This window comes from Oncorhynchus mykiss, chromosome 1 (assembly GCF_013265735.2).
Source record: "Oncorhynchus mykiss isolate Arlee chromosome 1, USDA_OmykA_1.1, whole genome shotgun sequence".
In the NCBI taxonomy this organism is placed as follows: Eukaryota; Metazoa; Chordata; class Actinopteri; order Salmoniformes; family Salmonidae; genus Oncorhynchus; species Oncorhynchus mykiss.
In genome coordinates this window covers 58,867,061-58,891,551 of record NC_048565.1, presented here as the reverse complement: position 1 = coordinate 58,891,551, position 24,491 = coordinate 58,867,061, and the positions used below count along the sequence as shown (strand labels likewise).

At 43.8% G+C, this 24,491-nt stretch overlaps 1 protein-coding gene across 4 annotated transcripts in view; it reads left to right on the top strand.

The window, feature by feature from the left end:
- The window catches only part of LOC110525667 (serum response factor), a 76,087-nt gene that overhangs the window by 22,796 nt on the left and 28,800 nt on the right, over window positions 1–24,491 (top strand). The window lies entirely within an intron of this gene.

The following is a 24,491-nucleotide window of genomic DNA, read 5'->3' as shown; positions in this document are numbered from 1 at the left end:
CAGTTATGAGAACTTAGGACACTAAAGAGGCCTTTCTACTTACTCTGAAAAACACCAAAAGAAAGATGCCCAGGGTCCCTGCTCATCTGCGTGAACGTGCCTTAGGCATGCTGCAAGGAGGCATGAGGACTGCAGATGTGCCCAGGGCAATACATTTCAATGTCCGTACTGTGAGACGTCTAACACAGCGCTACAGGGAGACAGGACAGACAGCTGATCATCCTCGCAGTGGCAGACCACATGTAACAACACCCCCACATGATCGGTCCGTCCGAACATCACACCTGCGGGACAGGTACAGGATGGCAACAACAACTACCGAGTTAAACCAGGAACACACAATCCCTCCATCAGTGCTCAGACTGTCCGCAATAGGCTGAGAGAGGCTGGACTGGGGGCTTGTAGGCCTGTTGTAAGACCGGCCCTCACCAGACATCACTGGCAACAACGTTGCCTATGGGTACAAACCCACCGTTGCTGGACCAGACAGGACTGGCAAAAAGTGTTCCTTCACTGACGAGTCGCGGTTTTGTCTAACCAGGGGTGATGGTCGGATTCGCGTTTATCGTCGAAGGAATGAGCGTTACACCGAGGCCTGTACTCTGGAGCGGGATCAATTTGGAGGTGGAGGGTCCGTCATGGTCTGGGGCGGTGTGTCACAGCATCATCGGACTGAGCTTGTTGTGATTGCAGGCAATCTCAATGCTATGCGTTACAGGGAAGACATCCTCCTCCCTCATGTTGGTACCCTTCCTGCAGGCTCATCCTGACATGACCCTCCAGCATGACAATGTCACCAGCCATCCTGCTCGTTCTGTCCATGATTTCCTGCAAGACAGGAATGTCAGTGTTCTGCCATGGCCAGCGAAGAGCCCGTATCTCAATCCCATTGAGCACGTCTGGGACCTGTTGGATCAGAGGGTGAGGGTTAGGGCCATTCCCCCCCAGAAATGTTCAGGAACTTGCAGGTGCCTTGGTGGAAGAGTGAGGTAACATCGCACAGCAAGAACTGACAAATCTGGTGCAGTCAATGAGGAGGAGATGCACTGCAGTACTTAATGCAGCTGGTGGCCACACCAGATACGACTGTTGCTTTTGATTTTGACCCCTACTTTGTTCAGGGACACATCATTCCATTTCTGCTAGTCACATGTCTGTGGAACTTGTTCAGTTTGTCTCAGTTGTTGAGTCTTTTTATGTTCATGCAAATATTTACACGTTTAGTTCCTGGCTGTGGCTCACTAAAGGACAGTCTGAAAAGAGCAAATTTAAGATTTTAATTTTGATTACAATGTGCGCATAAGCTTTAGTAGTTTTAACGCACTAGCCTAAAATACTTTTTTTATTTTTTGTTTTTTAGCTCAGATTTTCTCGAAGCATACAATGCAGTGTACGCATAGCCTATAGGCCTAGTGTTTTTAGAAATGTTTACAAATGAATTTAAAATGAAAAGTTGAATTTCCTTGAGTGTTGTGTTAGATTTTCCTCAAACATAACACATCACAGAGTACCGCTCTTGATATTTTCAACCGTGGTGGCTGCATCATGTTATGGGTATGCTTGCCAACGTAATAGAGCTAAGCACAGACATAATCCTAGAGGGAAATCTGGTATAGGAAAATAAAGGGAGGATACAGTGCCTTTCAAAATAATTCATCCCCCTTGGCGTTTTTCCTATTTTGTTGCGTTACAACCTGTAATTTAAATTGATTTTTATTTGGATTTCATGTAATAGACATACACAAAATAGTCCAAATTGGTGAAGTGAAATTTAAAAAATTACTTGTTTAAAAAAATAATAATAATGGAAAAGTGGTGCGTGCATATGTATTCACCCCCTTTGCTATGAAGCCCCTAAATAAGATCTGGTGCAACCAATTACCTTCAGAAGTCACATAATTAAATCAAATGTATTTATATAGCCCTTCTTACACCAGCTGATATCTCAAAGTGCTGTACAGAAACTCAGCCTAAAACCCCAAACAGCAAGCAATGCAGGTGTAGAAACACGGTGGCTAGGAAAAACTCCCTAGAAAGGCCAAAACCTAGGAAGAAACTTAGATGAACAATAGCCGCAGGCAGAACAGTGGAAACTGGAGCAGCAGCACGGCCAGGTGGACTGGGGACAGTAAGGAGTCATCATGCCAGGTAGTCCTGAGGCATGGTCCTAGGGCTCAGGTCCTCCGAGAGACAGAAAGAGAGAATTAGAGAGAGCATACTTAAATTCACACAGGACACCGGATAAGACAGGAGAAATACTCCAGATATAACAGACTGACCCTAGCCCCCTGACACACACTACTGCAGCATAAATACTGGAGGGGTCAGGAGACACTGTGGCCCCATCCGATGATATCCCCGGACAGGGCCAAACAGGACGGATATAACCCCACCCACTTTGCCAAAGCACAGCCCCCACATCACTGGAGGGATATCTTCAACCACCAACTTACCATCCTGAGACAATGCCGAGTATAGCCCACAAAGATCTCCGCCACGGCACAACCCAAGGGGGGGCACCAACCCAGACAGGAAGACCACGTCAGTGACTCAACCCACTCAAGTGACGCACCCCTCCTAGGGACGGCATGGAAGAGCACCAGTAAGCCAGTGACTCAGCCCCTGTAATAGGGTTAGAGGCAGAGAATCCCAGTGGAGAGAGGGGAACCGACCAGGCAGAGACAGCAAGGGCGTTTCGTTGCTCCAGAGCCTTTCCGTTCACCTTCACACTCCTGGGCCAGGCTACATTCAATCATATGATCTACTGAAGAGATGAGTCTTCAGTAAAGACTTAAAGGTTGAGACCGAGTCTGCGTCTCTCACATGGGTAGGCAGACCATTCCATAAAAATGGAGCTCTATAGGAGAAAGCCCTGCCTCCAGCTGTTTGCTTAGAAATTCTAGGGACAATTAGGAGGCCTTCGTCTTGTGACCGTAGCGTCCATGTAGGTATGTACGGCAGGACCAAATCAGAGAGATAGGTAGGAGCAAGCCCATGTAATGCTTTGTAGGTTAGCAGTAAAACCTTGAAATCAGCCCGTGCCTTAACAGGAAGCCAGTGTAGGGAGGCTAGCACTGGAGTCATATTATCATTTTTTTTTTTGTAGTCAGGATTCTAGCAGCCGTATTTTGCACTATCTGAAATGTATTTATTGCTTGATCCAGGTAGCCGGAAAGTAGAGCATTGCAGTAGTCTAACCTAGAAGTAACAAAAGCATGGATTAATTTTTCTGCATCATTTTTGGACAAAGTTTCAGATTTTTGCAATGTTACCTAGATGGAAAAAAGCTGTCCTTGAAACAGTTTTGATATGTTCGTCAAAAGAGAGATCAGGGTCCAGAGTAACGCCAAGTCCAACGCAATAACGACCTGCCTCTCTCTCGTTGCACTCCACAAGGAGACTGACTGCCTGTTACGCGACTGCAGTAAACCAAGGTAAGTTGATAGCTAGCATTAAACTTATCTTAGAAAAAACAATCAATCATAATCACTAGTTAACTACACATGGTTGATATTACTAGATATTATCTAGCGTGTCCTGCGTTGCATATAATCTGACTGATCATACAAGTATCTAAGTATCTGACTGAGCAGTGGTAGGCAGAAGCAGGTGCGTAAACATTTATTCAAAAAGCACTTTCGGGCATTTTTCCAGCAGCTCTTCGTTGTGCGTCAATCATTGCGCTGTTTATGACTTCAAGCCTATCAACTTCCGAGATGAGGCTGGTATAACCGAAGTGAAATGGCTAGCTAGTTAGCGCGCGCTAATAGCGTTTCAAACATCACTCACTCTGAGCCTTCTAGTAGTTGTTCCCCTTGCTCTGCATGGGTAACGCTGCTTCGATGGTGGCTGTTGTCGTTGTGTTGCTGGTTCGAGCCCAGGGAGGAGCGAGGAGTGGGACGGAAGCTATACTGTTACACTGGCAATACTAAAGTGCATATAAGAACATCCAATAGTCAAAGGTTAATGAAATACAAATGGTATAGAGGGAAATAGTCCTATAATTCCTATAATAACTACAACCTAAAACCTCTTACCTGGGAATATTGAAGACTCATGTTAAAAGGAACCACCAGCTTTCATATGTTCTCATGTTCTGAGCAAGGAACTGAAACGTTAGCTTTCTTACATAGCACATATTGCACTTTTACTTTCTTCTCCAACACTTTGTTTTTGCATGATTTAAACCAAATTGAACATGTTTCATTATTTACTTGAGACTAAATTGATTTTATTGATGTATTATATTAAGTTAAAATAAGTGTTTATTCAGTATTGTTGTAATCATTATTACAAATAAATAAATAAAGAATCGGACGATTAATCGGTATCGGCTTTTTTGATCCTCCAATAATCGGTATCGGCATTGAAAAATCATAATCGGTCGACCTCTAATAGAGATATCCGTTTATTATGTTCAACGTACAGTAGGAGGGCCAAGCACAGGAGCCAGCTCTTTCAGTAGTTTAGTTGGATTAGGGTCCAGTATGCTGCTTGAAGGTTTAGACGCCATGATTATTTTCATCATTGTGTCAAGAGATATATATATATATATATATATATATATATATATATATATATATATATATATATATATATATATAGTACTAAAACACTTGAGTGTCTCCCTAGATCCTGGCAGAGTTGTGCAGACTCAGGACAACTGAGCTTTGGAGGAATACGCATATTTAAAGAGGAGTCCGTAATTTGCTTTCTAATGATCATGATCCTTTCCTCAAAGAAGTTAAGGAATCTTTTACTGCTGAAGTGAATGCCATCCTCTCTTGGGGAATGCTACTTTTTAGTTAGCTTTGCGATAGTGTCCAAAAGAACAGATGACTGGTAAACTGTTCAGAATTGAAGGGTCTTCGGCGCCCGGGGAACAGTGTGTTAACTGCCTTGCTCAGGGGCAGAACAACATATTTTTACCTTGTTAGCTCGTGGATTCGATCCAGCAACCTTTCAGTTACTGGCCCAGCGCTCTAACCACTAGTTTAGTCTGCTTTCCAACAGACACTGGGAGACACATTCACCTTTCAGCAGGACAATAACCTAAAACACAAGGCCAAAGATACACTAGAGTTGCTTACCAAGATGAGATTTGAATGTTCCTAAGTGGCCTAGTTACAGTTTTGACTAAAGTCACCTTGTAAATCTATGACAAGACTAGAAAGTGGCTGTCTAGCAATGATCAACAACCAACTTGACAGAGCTTGAAGAATTTAAATAATAATATGCAAATATTGTACAATCCTGGTGTGCAAAGCTCTTAGACTTTCCCAGAATGACTCAAAACTGTAATCGCTGCCAAAGGTGATTGTTGCGTGTATTGACTCAGGGGTGTGAATACTTTTGTAAATGAGATTTCTATTTCATTTTCCATTAATGTGCTTGTTTCTACAAACATGTTTTCACTTTGTCATTATGGGGTCGATGGGAATTGTTTAAAAAAAATATTTAATCCCTTTTTGAATTCCGGCAGTAATGTAGTTCCTCTATGCCAAACTGACGTTCTATTATGTACAGACGCCGGACATTGTGGGAAAATTGAAAATTGTGGGAGGCGACCCGGGTGTCTAGAGCGACCAAATGAAAACAGACCGAGGGATTACCAGAACACCAATAAGAAATCCTCATTTTTGTTTTCCCTTGCAAAACAAAGCCAGAACAAACTGGCTTTGGAACAGAAACAGAATCGCATCTGCATGTTCTGCTCATCAGGTTACCTGTACTGTAGTGCTGGCCTGTTCCCAAGTGTTTACAAAATTTAAAAACAACCCCACATCTCTAGCTTAAACTGACAGATTTCGATGGGGCGCGTCAATATAAAGATGAAGCACCAGAGCGCAACTACTAGATGCTCCACCCAGAATATTCCAGCCAAGCACAGCAGAAGAGAACTAGACTTGTTCATCAGATACACATTAAGTTATGGAAACCGGTATGCGTAAACCTCTGAGTGTCTATTAAACTCGAGGCGACCTCTTTTGGCTTGTTGCTCGCGGTTTGGTTTGATTTGTCTACTAAATCATCTTTAATTGGCTCAAACAGCCTGGTTAATTATCTTGTGGCAGGAAGCAGAGGTGTAGAGACGGACCAAAAGTAGGTTATCTTCTCTCTACCTCGCTGAACCTCGGCACAGAAAAGTCTCCAAACGCCTGCCTATAAACCTGTAGATCAAGGCAGGTCTGGGTTGTGTTACGCAGAAGCATAACGCCTGTTGTGGTTGGTTGTAATATTCCAGTGGGGATTTCTCCAATAGACACAGGTCATGTCCACTATCAATGAAATAATGTTTTTTCATGATACTATTCTAAAGTAGTAGGCTTTGTAAAGTGCAGTGGAGAGAGATTGCAATGTTCTAAAGCCATTTGGACAGCTTATTTATAGTTAGATGTGCTTCATTACACCATGGAACACCTTGCTGCTGTTGCTCATACAGTCACATGCTAGCAGCCAGGATTTCCACACTGTAGACTTTGATTTAAGTACACTTATTTGAAGAGGAACACATCCATCCCTATGTGATCATTTCATGTTTTCACCAGCCAGTTATAGATACGTGCTGTCTACTTTGAGAATGGTGATTGACCTTTGGGTTGTTAAGTCACTCTAATGCCCACTTCATTCATTGATACAACTGTTATTCTGCTTCCATGTCCATATATGGTATGGTTTCCCTGCCTGGTCTCTTGGCTGAGGCCCCTCACATTCCTTATAAGCTGCTGCTGTCTTGCAATTGTTTTTTCTCATTTAGTGATGTGGTGGGTTTCACATTTGAGTTGGGGGGTATAGATGGAATGAAAAGATTTGGCTGTTATCAATGATCTGTCCCCTTGGATGCCATTTTTCCTTGAGACTAAAGTTGGTTGGTGATGACTCTGAGAACTTGGTACTTGGAGAGTGAGAGACTTGAGTATGGTTTGTCATTGTGAAGTCCATGTAACTTTAATACATGTGGGGATCAACGCTCGTATAGTTAGACCCCGGTAGATGGTTACTGTAGCCATGATGAACTCTTCGTTTTCAAAATTGCTGCTTTATGCTTCCCTGAAGTCTCTGGATGCCATTTGTCTTGAACAGTATGTCATACATACTGTAGAAGCTAGTCTAAACAATTCACCTTTTGGTCTGGTTGGTGTTGGGAGAGGGGGGAGATGAGGGGAGGGTCATGTGCAAGGCTAGGTGAAGCAGAAGAGTTGGATCAGCAGCAGCCATGCGACAAGATGCAGTCGAGCATCATGTGACATTTGGAAACCTGTAGCCTGATGTGTGTACTACTGTACATCAGGATTCTTTCTGACCCCTCACTTTCAATAGGTCTTCTCTGCATCTCTGTCACATCTGGATCCTTTAGCTTTTTTTGTATTTCTCTGTTCCCATCTGTTAGTGGGATGAAGTAAGTTACCCAAGACACTGAGAAAACAAGACGCTGATCTAAGGCAAGTGTTGTGTTTTTCTCCATAACAGTTACAGTGCCTTCAGAAAGTATTCATACCCCTTAACTTATTCAACATTTTGTTGTTACAGCCTGAATTCAAAATGGATTAAAGATAATTTTTCTCTCCCATCTACACACAATACACCATAATGACAGTGAAACTTTTTTTTTTTATGTTTGCACATTTATTGAAAATGAAATAAAGAAATATCTAATTGACAATACTTTGTAGAAGCACCTTTGGCAGCGATTACAGCTTTGAGTCATCTTGGGTATGTCTAGCAGTTTTGCACATCTGGATTTGGGGATTTTCTCCCATTCTACCTTGCAGATTTTCTCAAGCTATGTTAAGTTAGATGGGGAGTGGCGGTGAACGGCAATCTTCAAGTCTTTTCACAGATTTAATGGGATTTAAGTTTGGGCTTTGATTGGGCCACCTTAAAGGACTTTCACGTTCTTATTGTGAAACCATTCCAGTGTTGCTTTCGCTCTATGCTTTGGGTCATTGTTCTGTTGGAATGTAAATCTTCACCCCAGTCTAAGGTTGTTTGCACTCTGAACCAGGATCGCACTCAGAACCAGGATCTCATTAACGATTTGCCTGTATTTGGCTCCTTTCATTGTTCCCTCTATCCTTACCAATCACCCTGTCCCTAGGAGACTAGTCAGGATTGAGGGAAAGATGAACGGAGCAAAGTACAGAGAGATCCTTGATGAAAACCTGCTCCATAGCGTTCATGACCTCAGACCGGGTCGAAGGTTCACCTTCCAACCGGACAACGACACTCGGCACACAGCCAAGACAATGCAGGAGTGGCTTCGGGACAAGTTTCTGAATGTCCTTGAGAGGCCCAGCCATAGCCCAGACTTGAACCCGATCGAACATCTCTGGAGAGACCTGAAAATAGCTGTGCAGCGACACTCCCCATCCAACCTGGCAGAGCTTGAAAGGATCTGCAGGGAAGAATGGGAGAAACTTCCCAAATACAGGTGAGCCAAGCTTGTAGCGTTATACCCAAGGAGAGTTGAGGCTGTAATCGCTGCCAAAGGTGCTTCAAGAAACTATTGAGTAAAGGGAATATTTAGGTAAATGTCATATTTTTATTATTTATTTATTTTCTCATAAATATGCTAAAATGTCAAAAAAAAACTGTTTTTGCTTTGTCATTATGGGGTATTGTGTGTAGATTGATGAGTGAAAAAAAAAAAAACGATTTAATCCATTCCAGAATAAGGCTGTAACAAATTGTGGAAAAATTCAAGGGGTCTGAGTACTTTCTGAATGCACTGTAGATGGGTGAGAGAGAAATCTGTTTTAATCCATTTTGTATTCAGGCCATAACACAACAAAATGTGGAATAAGTCAAGAGGTATGAATTCTTTCTGAATCCACTATAAGTTTAAGATTTGGGGAGGGTAAGCTGACCCTAGATCTGTGTGTAAGGGTAGCATCCTAGTTTCACCATGCTCCCTCTTTCTCTGCCTGGTTGCTAGTACTGTTGTAACTGTTATTATGGTGGTTTTATTTCTTTCCATCTCATTAATGCAGATCACGTTTCCTTACCACCACTGTTGCATTCTTCTCACTAGAAGGCCAGAGAATGCCAATTAGGATTTAACATGTTTGTTTTTATAGATAGATCAATTAGTTCAGCTATACATATTTCTCAAACTTCCCCAGAAATAATTCCCCCCTCAAAGATGACGGAAGTTTATTTAGTGGTGGAAAAAGTTTGAGTAAACGTAAAGAAACCTTAAAAGAAAACGACTCAAGTAAAAGTCACCCAGTAATAAACTACTTGAGTAAAAGTCTAAAAGTAATTGGTTTAAAGTGTACTTAAGTATCAAAAGTAGAAGTATAAATAATTTTAAACGTCTTTTATTAAGCAAACCAGACAACATGATGTTCTTGTTTTTTTGTTAATTTACGGACAGCCAGGGTCACTCAGACATAATTTACAAATGAATCATTTGTGTTTTAGTGAGTCTGCCAGATCAGAGGCAGTAGTGATGACCAGGGATGCTCTCTTGATAAGTGCGTGAATTAGACAATTTTCCTGTCCTGCTAAGCATTCAAAATGTAACGAGTACTTTTGGGTGTCAGGGAAAATATAAGGAGTAAAAAACTACATTCATTTCTTAAAAAATGTAGTGGAATAAAAGTAAAAGTATAAATAGTGAAGTACAGACTCCAAAAAATAACTTAAGTAGTACTTAAGTAAAAATACTTTCAAGTACTTTACACCACTGAGTTTATTGTGTTTAACTTATTTTGTACATCAGAGACGGTAGCAGCATCAATATGACCGAAAATAACTTCGGGACATCAGAACATCAATTACTCACCACGAGCTGGTAAAGAGTCTGAGTCTGACGTGAAGGATATACTGCTTTCCCGGGAACAGGCCCAAATCTCTGTAATTTGCGTGAAGAGAGATCGGGCTGCCTTCTGGGAATTTGTAGGCGACAACAGCCTCTCCCTCAACGTGATCAAGACAAAGGAGATGATTGTGGACTACAGGAAAAGGAGGACTGAGTGAGTAAAGCCCCACTGCCATCTGTTCTATTGGCCAACGTGCAATCATTAGAAAATAAAATCGATGACCTACTAGCAAGATTAAACTACCAACGGGACATTAAACTGTACTATCTTCTGTTTCACTGAGTCGTGGCTGAACGTGACATGAACAACACACAGCTGGCGTGTTTTACATTGTATCGGCAGGATAGAACAGCAGCCTCTGGTAAGACGAGGGTTGTCAGTCTATGTATATTTTGTAAACAACAGCTGGTGCACGGTATCTAAGGAAGTCTCAAGGTTTTGCTCACCTGAGGTAGAGTATCTCATGATAAGCTGTAGACCACACCATCTACCTAGAGTTTTCATCTGTATTTTTCGTAGCTGTCTCCATACCACCACAGACTGATGCTGGCACTAAAGCCGCACTCAATGAGCTTTATACTGCCATAAGCAAACAAGAAAACGCTCACCCAGAGGCGGCGCTCCTAGTGGCCGGGGACTTTAATGCATGGAAACTTAAATTTGTTTGACCAAATTTCCAGCAGCATGTTAAATGTGAGGGGAAAAAAACCAGAGGGGAAAAAACTCTAGACCACCTGTACTCCACACACTGAGACCAGTCCTCTTCTGGCTGTGCCGGGTGGAGATTATAACAGAACATGGCCAAGATGTTCAAATGTTCATAAATGACCAGCATGGTCAAATAATAATAATCACAGGCAGAACAGTTGAAACTGGAGCAGCAGCATGGCCAGGTGGACTGGGGACAGCAAGGAGTCATCATGCCAGGTAGTCCTGAGGCATGGTCCTAGGGCTCAGGTCTTCCGAGAGAAAGAAAGAGAATTAGAGAGCATACTTAAATTCACACAGGACACCGGATAGGACAGGAGAAGTACTCAAGATATAACAAACTGACCCTAGCCCCCTGACACATAAACTACTGCAGCATAAATACTGGAGGCTGAGACAGGAGGGGTCAGGAGACAAATCAAATCAAATCAAAATCAAATAAAATTTTATTTGTCACATACACATGGTTAGCAGATGTTAATGCGAGTGTAGCGAAATGCTTGTGCTTCTAGTTCCGACAATGCAGTAATAACCAACAAGTAATCTAACTAACAATTCCAAAACTGTTGTCTTGTACACAGTGTAAGGGGATAAAGAATATGTACATAAGGATATATGAATGAGTGATGGTACAGAGCAGCATAGGCAAGATACAGTAGATGGTATCGAGTACAGTATATACATATGAGATGAGTATGTAAACAAAGTGGCATACTTAAAGTGGCTAGTGATACATGTATTACATAAGGATACAGTTGATGATATAGAGTACAGTATATACGTATGCATATGAGATGAATAATGTAGGGTAAGTAACATTATATAAGGTAGCATTGTTTAAAGTGGCTAGTGATATATTTACATCATTTCCCATCAATTCCCATTATTAAAGTGGCTGGAGTTGAGTCAGTGTCAGTGTGTGTGTTGACAGCAGCCACTCAATGTTAGTGGTGGCTGTTTAACAGTCTGATGGCCTTGAGATAGAAGCTGTTTTTCAGTCTCTCGGTCCCAGCTTTGATGCACCTGTACTGACCTCGCGTTCTGGATGATAGCGGGGTGAACAGGCAGTGGCTCGGGTGGTTGATGTCCTTGATGATCTTTATGGCCTTCCTGTGACATCGGGTGGTGTAGGTGTCCTGGAGGGCAGGTAGTTTGCCCCCGGTGATGCGTTGTGCAGACCTCACCGCCCTCTGGAGAGCCTTACGGTTGAGGGCGGAGCAGTTGCCGTACCAGGCGGTGATACAGCCCGCCAGGATGCTCTCGATTGTGCATCTGTAGAAGTTTGTGAGTGCTTTTGGTGACAAGCCAAATTTCTTCAGCCTCCTGAGGTTGAAGAGGCGCTGCTGCGCCTTCTTCACAATGCTGTCTGTGTGAGTGGACCAATTCAGTTTGTCTGTGATGTGTATGCCGAGGAACTTAAAACTTGCTACCCTCTCCACTACTGTTCCATCGATGTGGATAGGGGGGTGTTCCCTCTGCTGTTTCCTGAAGTCCACAATCATCTCCTTAGTTTTGTTGACGTTGAGTGTGAGGTTATTTTCCTGACACCACACTCCGAGGGCCCTCACCTCCTCCCTGTAGGCCGTCTCGTCGTTGTTGGTAATCAAGCCTACCACTGTTGTGTCGTCCGCAAACTTGATGATTGAGTTGGAGGCGTGCGTGGCCACGCAGTCGTGGGTGAACAGGGAGTACAGGAGAGGGCTCAGAACGCACCCTTGTGGGGCCCCAGTGTTGAGGATCAGCGGGGAGGAGATGTTGTTGCCTACCCTCACCACCTGGGGGCGGCCCGTCAGGAAGTCCAGTACCCAGTTGCACAGGGCGGGGTCGAGACCCAGGGTCTCGAGCTTGATGACGAGCTTGGAGGGTACTATGGTGTTGAATGCCGAGCTGTAGTCAATGAACAGCATTCTCTCATAGGTATTCCTCTTGTCCAGATGGGTTAGGGCGGTGTGCAGTGTGGTTGAGATTGCATCGTCTGTGGACCTATTTGGGCGGTAAGCAAATTGGAGTGGGTCTAGGGTGTCAGGTAGGGTGGAGGTGATATGGTCCTTGACTAGTCTCTCAAAGCACTTCATGATGATGGAAGTGAGTGCTACGGGGCGGTAGTCGTTTAGCTCAGTTACCTTAGCTTTCTTGGGAACAGGAACAATGGTGGCCCTCTTGAAGCATGTGGGAACAGCAGACTGGTATAGGGATTTATTGAATATGTCCGTAAACACACCGGCCAGCTGGTCTGCGCATGCTCTGAGGGCGCGGCTGGGGATGCCGTCTGGGCCTGCAGCCTTGCGAGGGTTAACACGTTTAAATGTCTTACTCACCTCGGCTGCAGTGAAGGAGAGACCGCATGTTTTCGTTGCAGGCCGTGTCAGTGGCACTGTATTGTCCTCAAAGCGGGCAAAAAAGTTATTTAGTCTGCCTGTGAGCAGGACATCCTGGTCCGTGACTGGGCTGGATTTCTTCCTGTAGTCCGTGATTGACTGTAGACCCTGCCACATGCCTCTTGTGTCTGAGCCGTTGAATTGAGATTCTACTTTGTCTCTGTACTGACGCTTAGCTTGTTTGATAGCCTTGCGGAGGGAATAGCTGCACTGTTTGTATTCGGTCATGTTACCAGACACCTTGCCCTGATTAAAAGCAGTGGTTCGCGCTTTCAGTTTCACGCGAATGCTGCCATCAATCCACGGTTTCTGGTTAGGGAATGTTTTAATCGTTGCTATGGGAACGACATCTTCAACGCACGTTCTAATGAACTCACACACCGAATCAGCGTATTCGTCAATGTTGTTGTCTGACGCAATACGAAACATGTCCCAGTCCACGTGGTGGAAGCAGTCTTGGAGTGTGGAGTCAGCTTGGTCGGACCAGCGTTGGACAGACCTCAGCGTGGGAGCCTCTTGTTTTAGTTTTTGTCTGTAGGCAGGGATCAACAAAATGGAGTCGTGGTCAGCTTTTCCGAAAGGGGGGCGGGGCAGGGCCTTATATGCGTCGCGGAAGTTAGAGTAACAATGATCCAATGTCTTTCCATCCCTGGTTGCGCAATCGATATGCTGATAAAATTTAGGGAGTCTTGTTTTCAGATTAGCCTTGTTAAAATCCCCAGCTACAATGAATGCAGCCTCCGGATGAATGGTTTCCAGTTTGCAAAGAGTTAAATAAAGTTTGTTCAGAGCCATCGATGTGTCTGCTTAGGGGGGGATATATACGGCTGTGATTATAATCGAAGATAATTCTCTTGGTAGATAATGCGGTCTACATTTGATTGTGAGGAATTCTAAATCAGGTGAACAGAAGGATTTGAGTTCCTGTATGTTTCTTTCATCACACCATGTCACGTTAGTCATAAGGCATACGCCCCCGCCCCTCTTCTTACCAGAAAGATGTTTGTTTCTGTCTGCGCGATGCGTGGAGAACCCCGTTGGCTGCACCGCTTCGGATAGAGTCTCTCCAGTGAGCCACGTTTCCGTGAAGCAAAGAACGTTACAGTCTCTGATGTCCCTCTGGAATGCTACCCTTGCTCGGATTTCATCAACCTTGTTGTCAAGAGACTGGACATTGGCAAGAAGAATGCTAGGGAGTGGTGCACGGTGTGCCCGTCTCCGGAGTCTGACCAGAAGACCGCCTCGTTTCCCTCTTTTTCGGAGTTGTTTTTTTTTTGGGTCGCTGCATGGAATCCACTCCGTTGTCCTGTTTGTAAGGCAGAACACAGGATCCGCGTCGCGAAAAACATATTCTTGGTAGTACTGATGGTGAGTTGATGCTGATCTTATATTCAGTAGTTCTTCTCGACTGTATGTAATGAAACCTAAGATGACCTGGGGTACTAATGTAAGAAATAACACGTAAAAAAACAAAAAACTGCATCGTTTCCTAGGAACGCGAAGCGAGGCGGCCATCTCTGTCGGCGCCGGAAGCAACATTGTGGCCCCATCCGATGTGGCCCCATCCGATGATGTCCCCCGGACAAGGCCAAACAGGAAGGATATAACCCCACCCACTTTGCCAAAGCACAGCCCCCACACCATGAGCGGGATATCTTCAACCACCAACTTACCATCCTGAGACAAGGCCGAGTATAGCCCACAAAGATCTCCGCCACGGCACAACCCAAGGGGGGGCGCCAACCCAGACAGGAAGATCACATCAGTGACTCAACCCACTCAAGTGACACACCCCTCCCAGGGACGGCATGAAAGAGCACCAGTAAGCCAGTGACTCAGCCCCTGTAATAGGGTTAGAGGCAGAGAATCCCAGTGGAGAAAGGGGAACCGGCCAGGCAGAGACAGCAAGGGCGGTTCGTTGCTCCAGAGCCTTTCCGTTCACCTTCACACTCAATCATATGACTCACTGAAGAGATGAGTCTTCAGTAAAGACTTACAGGTTGAGACCGAGTTTGCGTCTCTCACATGGGTAGGCAGACCATTCCATAAAAATTGAGCTTTATAGGAGAAAGCCCTGCCTCCAGCTGTTTTCTTAGAAATTCTAAGGACAATTAGGAGGCCTGCGTTTTATGACCGTAGCGTACGAGTAGGTATGTACGGCAGGACCAAATCAGAGAGATTGGTAGCAGCAAGCCATGTAATGCTTTGTGGGTTAGCAGTAAAACCTTGAAATCAGCCATTGCCTTGACAGGAAGCCAGTGTAGGGAGGCTAGTACTGGGGTAATATGATATTATTTTTTGGTTCTAGTCAGGATTCTAGCATCCGTAAACTAAAGCTTATTTAGTGCTTTATCCGGGTAGCCGGAAAGTAGAGCATTGCAGTAGTCTAACCTAGAAGTAACAAAAGCATGGATTAATTTTTCTGCATCATTTTTGGACAAAGTTTCACATTTTTGCAATGTTACGTAGATGGAAAAAAGCTGTCCTTGAAACAGTCTTGATATGTTCGTCAAAAGAGAGATCAGGGTCCAGAGTAACGCCGAGGTCCTTCACAGTTTTATTTGAGACGACTGTACAACCATTAAGATAAATTGTCAGATTCAACAGAAGATCTCTTTTGTTTCTCGGGACCTAAAACAAGTATCTCTGTTTTGTCCGAGTTTAAAAGTAGAAAGTTTGCAGCCATCCACTTCCTTATGTCTGAAACACAGGCTTCTAGCGAGGGCAATTTTGGGGCTTCACCATGTTTCATTGAAATGAACAGCTGTGTGTCATTCGCATAGCAGTGAAAGTTAACATTTATGTTTTCGAATGACATCCCAAAGAAGTAAAATATATAGTAAAAACAATAGTGGTCCTAAAACGGAACCTTGAGGAATACCGAAATTTACAGTTGATTTGTGAGAGGACAAACCATTCACAGAGACAAACTGATATCTTTCCGACAAATAAGATCTAAACCAGGCCAGAACTTGTCCGAATAGACCAATTTGGGTTTCCAATCTCTCCAAAAGAATGTGGTGATCGATGGTATCAAAAGCAGCACTAATGTCTAGGAGCACGAGGACAGATGCAAAGCCTCGGTCTGATGCCATTAAAAGGTAATTTACCACCTTCACAAGTGCAGTCTCAGTGCTATGATGGGGTCTAAAACCAGACTGAAGCATTTTGTATACATTGTTTGTCTTCAGGAAGGCAGTGAGTTGCTGCGCAACAGCCTTTTCAAAAATTTTTGAGAGGAATGGAAGATTCGATATAGGCCGATTTAGTTTTTTATATTTTCTGGGTCAATGTTTGGATTTTTCAAGAGAGGCTTTATTACTGCCACTTTTAGTGAGTTTGGTACACATCCGTTGGATAGCGAGCCGGTTATTATGTTCAACATAGGAGGGCCAAGCACAGGAAGCAGCTCTTTCAGTAGTTTATTTGGATTAGGGTCCAGTATACAGCTTGAAGGTTTAGAGGCCATGAATATTTTCATCATTGTATCAAGAGATATAGTACTAAAACACTTGAGTGTCTGTCTTGATCCTAGGTGCTGGCAGAGTTGTGCAGACTCAGGACAACTGAGCTTTGAAGGATTATGTAGATTTAAAGAGGAGTCCGTAATTTGCTTTCTAATAATCATGATCTTTTCCTCAAAGAAGTTCATGAATTTATTACTGCTGAAGTGAAAGCCATCCTCTCTTGGGGAATGCTGCTTTTTAGTTAGCTTTGCGACAGTATCAAAAATACATTTTGGATTGTTCTTATTTTCCTCAATTAAGTTTGAAAATTAGGATGATCGAGCAGCAGTAAGGGCTCTTCGATACTGCACGGTACTGTCTTTCCAAGCTAGTCGGAAGACTTCCAGTTTGGTGTGGCGCCATTTCCGTTCCAATTTTCTGGAAGCTTGCTTCAGAGCTCGGGTATTTTCTGTATACCAGGGAGCTAGTTTCTTATGAGAAATATTTTTAGTTTTTAGGGGTGCAACTGCATCTAGGGTATTGTGCAAGGTTAAATTGAGTTCCTCAATTAGGTGGTTAACAGATTTTTGTCCTCTAACGTCCTTGGGTAGACAGAGGGAGTCTGGAAGGGCATCAAGAAATCTTTGTGTTGTCTGGGAATTTACAGCAAGACTTTTGATGCTCCTTGGTTGGGGTCTGAGCAGATTATTTGTTGCAATTGCAAACTTAATAAAATGGTGGTCCGATAGTCCAGGATTATGAGGAAAAACATTAAGATCCACAACATCTATTCAATGGGACAAAACTAGGTCCAGAGTATGACTGTGCCAGTGAGTAGGTCCAGAGACATGTTGGACAAAACCCACTGATTCGATGATGGCTCCGAAAGCCTTTTGGAGTGGGTCTGTGGACTTTTCCATGTGAATATTAAAGTCACCAAAAATGTAAATATTATCTGCTATGACTACAAGGTCCGATAGGAATTCAGGGAACTCAATGAGGAACGCCGTATATGGCCCAGGAGGCCTGTAAATAGTAGCAATAAAAAATGATTGAGTAGGCTGCATAGATTTCATGACAATTATTTATTTATTTTTTGTAAATTGAAATTTGCTATCGTAAATGTTAGCAACACCTCCGCCTTTGCGGGATGCACGGGGGATATGAACACTAGTTTAACCAGGAGGTGAGGCCTCATTTAACACAGTAAATTCATCAGGCTTAAGCCATGTTTCAGTCAGGCCAATCACATCAAGATTATGATCAGTGATTAGTTAATTGACTATAATTGCCTTTGAAGTAAGGGATCTAACATTAAGTAGCCCTATTTTGAGATGTGAGGTATCACAATCTCTTTCTATAGTGACAGGAATGGAGGAGGTCTTTATCCTAGTGAGATTGCTAAGGCGAACACCGCCATGTTTAGTTTTGCCCAACCCAGGTCGAGGCACAGACACGGTCTCAATGGGGATAGCTGAGCTGACTACGCTAGTGGCAGACTCCAATAAGCTGCCAGGCTGGCTCACAGCCTGCTGCCTGGCCTGTACCCTATTTCATTGTGGAGCTAGAGGAGTTAGAGCCCTGTCTATGTTGGTAGATAAGATGAGAGCACCCCTCCAGCTAGGATGGAGTCCGTCACTCCTCAGCAGGTCAGGCGTGGTCCTGTTTGTGGGTGAGTCCCAGAAAAAGGGCCAATTATCTACAAATTATATATTTTGGGAGGGGCAGAAAAGTTTTCCACCAGCGATTGAGTTGTGAGACTCTGCTGTAGAGCTCATCACTCCCCCTAACTGGGAGGGGGCCAGAGACAATTACTCGATGCCGACACATCTTTCTAGCTGATTTACACGCTGAAGCTATGTTGCTCTTGGTGACCTCTGACTGTTTCATCCTAACATTGTTGGCATCACTGCCTGGTATGGCAACTGTTCGGCCTCCACCGCAAGACACTACAAAGGGTAGTGCGTATGGCCGAGTACATCACTGGGGCCAAGCTTCCTGCCATCCAGGACCTCTATACCAGGCGGTGTCAGAGCAAGGCCCTAAAAATGGTCAAAGACTCCAGCCACCCTAGTCATAGACTGTTCTCTCTGCTTCCGCATGGCAAGCGGTACCAGAGCGCTAAGTCTAGGTCCAAGAGGCTTTCTAAACAGCTTCTACCCCCAAGCCATAAGACTCCTGAACTTCTAATCAAATGGCTATCCAAACTATTTGTATTGCCCCCCCCCTCCCCTTTACACTGCTGCAACTCTGTTATTATCTATGCATAGTCACTTTAATAACTACCTAAATGTACATATTACCTCGACTAACCCCCGCACATTGTCTTTGTATCGGTACCCCCTGTATATAGCCTCGCTACTGTTATTTTACTGCTGTTTTTTAATTATGTTACTTTCATTTCTTATTCTTATTTGTATCCATTGTTGGTTAGGGCTTGCAAGTAAGCATTTCACTGTAAGGTATTCAGTTCATGTGACAAATAACATTTTATTTGATTTATAATGGTCTCATTATTCCAATCATTCAAACCTTAATTGTCCCTTTTTAGTCGTCATTCTTCATATAGTAATCAATCATCGCTGTTGTATTATTCCAGTAAACTGTCAACTGCTGTTGGGCAGTTCCATGGATAATAGTGACACTGAGACTCAGATTTTTCTCTTTACAATGTATGTCAAACTAAATCCAATGATTGCAAAGTTAAACAAACCATACAACCCTATGCACAATTTACTTTTAACAATTTCTGCAGAAAATTTGACAAAAACACATTTACTTGAAGAACAGTGCAGATGCTAACAGAATGACTGCACCAGCAGCACAAACCGTCCTTCTGTTACCAAACTTTGCATCTGCACTGTTCTTCAAGTAAATGTGTTTTTGTCAAATTTTCTGCAGAAATTGTTAAGTTGGCCTCAGTTTGTTTAACTTTACCATTTATTGTTTTTTGTTTGCCATACATTTTAAAGTGAAGAATTGACTCCGTATCACTCTGTAACTATGGAATTGCGCTGTAGGCCAATGTAGTTTTTTTTCTTTTTTCTGCTCCCCCACTGTATTGTCTCTCTGGACACAATGTGAGCTTTGGAGGGCTGCAGCAGGTCAGAGGGCTGAATTACCCTGTGACAAGTGAGTGTCATTGAGATAATGGAAAGTTAATTTACTCAGATATGCAGTCTTATCACAAGGTTACTCCTAAACAGGGTGTCTGGTGAAATGGAGAGAGAGTATGACACATTTTAGTGGATGTGGGAGAGGGGTGAGAGCAATGTGTCACTCTGCCAGAGGGGGAGGGTAGGGCTGCTACGTTAGGTCATTCCCTTTATTTTACAGCGAGCAAGTGGACAGGTCAGCTGCCATTGGCTGCACCTCCACTTGGGCTGCCTTGCCTTTTTTTAGCAGTCCCATATAGAGCCATGAATTCCATGTGGCTGGCAGGGTGCCAGAGCGCAAGATTGGGAGCCAGCAAATGGGAGATTATGAGGGGGACAGACGGCGACCAGTGTGGTTTGCTAGCTACAATGGGCACTCAAAGCAGAGCAGGGTCTGAACTAGTGGGCTGCCAGTTGTCATCTTCATTTGGGATTTATTTAACCTCCCATTAAGATGGATATTTTTTTTATTATTATTATATATTTTTTACATATTTGGACAAATGGATATTTGAGCTAAATTCCAACCACATTCATTGATAAAGGTAACATAATTTAACAAATCACACAAACAAATGTAACTAAATATGTTATGTAATTAAAATAAATAAAAATGCAATTTCCTTATGCGGAAAAAGTTGGTAGACCCGTGCATTTACCATATCATAAAATGGCTAAAATTAGAATCAGGTGTACCAAAGCAGGTGCAAATGATTAGAGAGTAACTTGGGGAGGGTCCAGCCATCCATAAAGATTAGAAACTTGGTCTGGTTTGGTCTTAACCATATGGGTGTGTGGTAATACATCATGCCAAGATCAAAAGACCTATCTGAGGCCCTCAGAAGAAAAAAAGGTGTTTGAATCACATTGATAAGCGTCTTATTTGGCTTACCATGTCTTACAACAAAATAGGAAATAATGTGCCGTCTACGGAATCAGACATTTTAAATTATTTTTTTATTTTTGAATTTTTTTAATATTGTGGCAAATGAACTACTATTTGAAGTATTTTCAAATAATTTACTTGTGACTATGTTTTGAATTTCTATGTCTTGGCCTGGTATGGTTCTCAATCAGGGACAGCTGTCTATCGTTGTCTCTGATTGAGAACCATACTTAAGTACCCTTTTCCCCCACCTGTTTTGTGGGAAGTTAACAAACCCAAAGCTTCACGGTTTGGTTTTGTTCTTTGTTTTGTCGGCGTCATTTTTAATAAAAAGAAAATGTACGCTTACCATGCTGCACCTTGGTCCAGTCCTTCAGCCAGCCGTGACAGAACTTCCCACCACCAACGGACCAAGCAGCATGGCAAGGTGGACTCCTGGACATGGGAGGAGATCCTGGCGGGAAGGGATCGCCATCAATGGGAACAGGTGGAGGCAGCTAGGAGAGCAGAGGCAGCCGGAGAGAGGAACCAGCGATATATGGGAACACGGCTGGCAAGGAAGCCCGAGAGGCAACCCCAAACATTTTTTTGGGGGGGCACACGGGGAGTGTGGCAGAGACAGGAAGCAGACCTGAGCCAACTCCCCGTGCTTACTGTGGCGAGCATGGGACTGGTCAGGCCCCATGCTGTGGGGTGATGTGCACGGTACCGAGGCGGAGTATTCACAGGCTGGAATGCTTGGTGCCAGCGTCCCACATTTGCCGGGGGGAAGCTGGCATCCAGCCACAACGGGTGGGGCCAGCTCTGCGCTCGAGACCGCTAGTGCGCCTCCACGGCCCTGTGTATCCGTTGCCTCCATTACGCACCAGGCCTCCGGTGGCAGCCCCACGCACCAGGCTGTCTCTCCATCTCCTCCCTCCAGGTGCTCCCGCCTGTCCGGCGTTGCCAGAGCCTCCCGCCTGTCCGGCGTTGCCAGAGCCTCCCGCCTGTCCGGCGCTGCCAGAGGCGCCCTCTACGAGGGTCTTCAGTCCGGGGCCCGCTGCAACCTAAGCGGCGGCACGCTGCCACCTAAGTGGGCCAAGACTGAGGTGGAGCGGGGTCCACGTCCCGCACCCGAGCCGCCGCCGTAAGAAGGCCCACCCGAACCCTCCCCTTTAGAGTCAGGTTTTGCGGCCGGAGTCCGCACCTTTGCTTTGTCTGCGTCATTTTTAATAAAAAGAAAATGTACGCTTACCATGCTGCACCTTGGTCCAGTCCTTCAGCCAGCTGTGACATTACTATAAATACTAGGCTATTTGAAACTATTTTCAAACAGCCTATATGTTTACCAATACATTTAAAACAAACAAACCTGGGTTCAAATGTATGGAGTTTTAAAATATTTGTATTTGAAAGACGTGTAGTCTTTCTATTTGAAAATACACATCTGTGTATTTGAGTATTTTCAAATGCATGCCAATAGTTTCCAAATACATTTCATAATGCATCTACTTGTATTTTCAAAGAAATTCTCCAAATACTTACTTCGAAATGTATGTGAAAGTAATTTAAATATCTAAAATAGTTTTTCAATCAGCTGCCCCATGCGTCAGGAGAAGGAGGTGGACTCCTGGCCATTCTGGTTTTTTTTCTTACCGCTACTGTCAGACCAAAGGGCTGTGACATGACGTCTGTTCAGGCTGTGGCCTGTGGCCTCCTGTCCTGTTGTCCCAGCTGGTGTGGAAAGGGTTAACTCTCCTCTCGGGGTGCTCAGGTTTCCTGCCTTCCCACCAGCTGTCTACTGCCCCCTCAACTGTTTATACACCCACCCTCGTCCTCTTCCTGTCTCCTGCCCCAACCACGGCCCACATGGCCCTCCCTCCAGAATAACTCAGACATTCCTCACGCCCTCACTCTCACTCCCTGGTCTGGCCGGCTAACAACTGGTGCTCACTGCTCATAACCCTGCCACTCTCTTTTTAATCCCAGGCTAAAGCAGTATATTAGTTATTCAAAGCTTTTGATTAGCTCTAGTAGAGAAGCTGCGCAACACACCTCCCACACACCCCCTCCCCCTATGCTGTTTAACTAGAGAGGGGAAAAAACCTTGGGCAGAGCTCTCACTCTTTCTCTGTGGATTAGACTTGTGGTTTGGACACTGCTCTGCTTTGCATTTAATTGAGTTTATGTAGCTCCCTTCTGCTGGCAACCAGGAATACTAATTTGTGTTTTTCTCTGGTAAGGAACTTGTTTACAAATTATACATGTCTGCTGGTGGCCACTACTCCTACAGTGCATTCGGAAACTATTCAGACCCCTTTGCCTTTTCCACATTTTGTTACGTTGCAACATTATAATAACATTGATTCAATTGTTTTTTCCCCTCATCAATCTACACACAATACCCCATAATGACGAAGCAAAAACAGGGGTTTAGACATTTTCCAAATGTAGAAAAAAAACTACGGATATATCACATTTACATAAATATTCAGACCCTTTACTCAGTTGAAGCATCTTTGCTAGCGTTTACAGCCTCGAGCCTTCTTGGGTATGACGCTACAAGCTTTGCACACCTCCCGCCCTCCAGAGGCAACAGGTAGCCTAGTGGTTAGAGCGTTGGACTAGTAACCGAAAGGTTGCAAGACCGAATCACTGACCTGACAAGGTAAACATCTGTCGTTCTGCCCCTGAACAAGGCAGTTAACCCACTGTTCCTAGGCCGTCATTAAAAATAAGAATTTGTTCTTAACCGACTTGCCTAGTAAAATAAATATTTATTTAATTTCTCCCATTCTTCTCTGCAGATCCTCTCAAGCTCTGTCAGGTTGGATGGGGAGCGTTGCTTCACAGCTATTTTCAGGTTTCTCCAGAGATGTTGGATCAGGTTTAAGTCCGGGTTCTAGCTGGGCCACTCAAGGACATTCAGAGACTTGTCCGAAGCCACTCCTGCGTTGTCTTGGCTGTGTGCTTAGGGTCATTGTCCTTTTGGAAGGTGAACCTTCGCCCCAGTCTGAGGTCCTGAGCGCTCTGAGTGCCACCACCATGCTTTACCATAGGGATGGTGCCAGGTTTCCTCTAAACGTGACGCAAGTTCTATCCTGGTTGCTTAGTTTGGCCAGGCCAGCTCTAGGAAGAGTCTTGGTGGTTCCAAACTTATTCCATTTAAGAATGATGGAGACCACTGTGTTCTGAATATTTATGTAAATATGGTATTTCTGTACAATTTTTTTTTTAATATATACATTTGCAAAGATTTAAAAAAAAAAATATATATAGATATGTTTTTGCTTTGTCATTGTGGGGTATTGTGTGTAGATTGAGGGGGGGGGGGGACATGTAATCCATTTGAGGATAAGGCTGTAACGTAACAACATGTGGGAAAAGGGAAGGGGTCTGAATACTTTACGAATGCGCTGTATATCATTTATTGAACCTCTGCAACTGGTGTTGGTGATAGCCCCAAAATAACCCCCTTTATTTTCCTGTCTACAACTTGGTACTGTGTGTTTTTATGTTTTGAGTGTTTGTATATTTATTTATGTGTGTGTATGCTTGCGTGTCCACGTGTGTCTCGCCCACATGCAAATGTGTGTGAGAGTGAAGGGCCTTAGCATGGGGCTGTCATCCATTGGGCGTCTGGTACCTCTAATCCACTCAATCAGTCACATATAAAACCCAACAGGGGACTTACTCAGGTTTGCCTTTGGCTGCTTCAGCACTGGCCTGCACTGTTCACTAGTCACTCACTATTAGGTCTACTCTGTAATTAATAGATTACATATTTCTTCTGCATTCAGCATGCAGTTTGCTCTGTCTTCCCTGTGTTTTAGTAGTCTGAGTACCAGTCTCTTTAGCTAACAGTCCACTGGTGTAGTTTACGGCAATACAGATTAGAGGTCGACCGATAATGATTTTTCAATGCCGATAACGATACCGATTTATTGGAGGACCAAAAAAAGCCGATACCGATTAATCGTCCGGTTTTTATTTATTCATTTGTAATAATGACAATTACAACAATACTGAATGAACACTTATTTTAACTTAATATAATACATCAATAAAATCAATTTAGCCTCAAATAAATAATGAAACATGTTCAATTTGGTTTA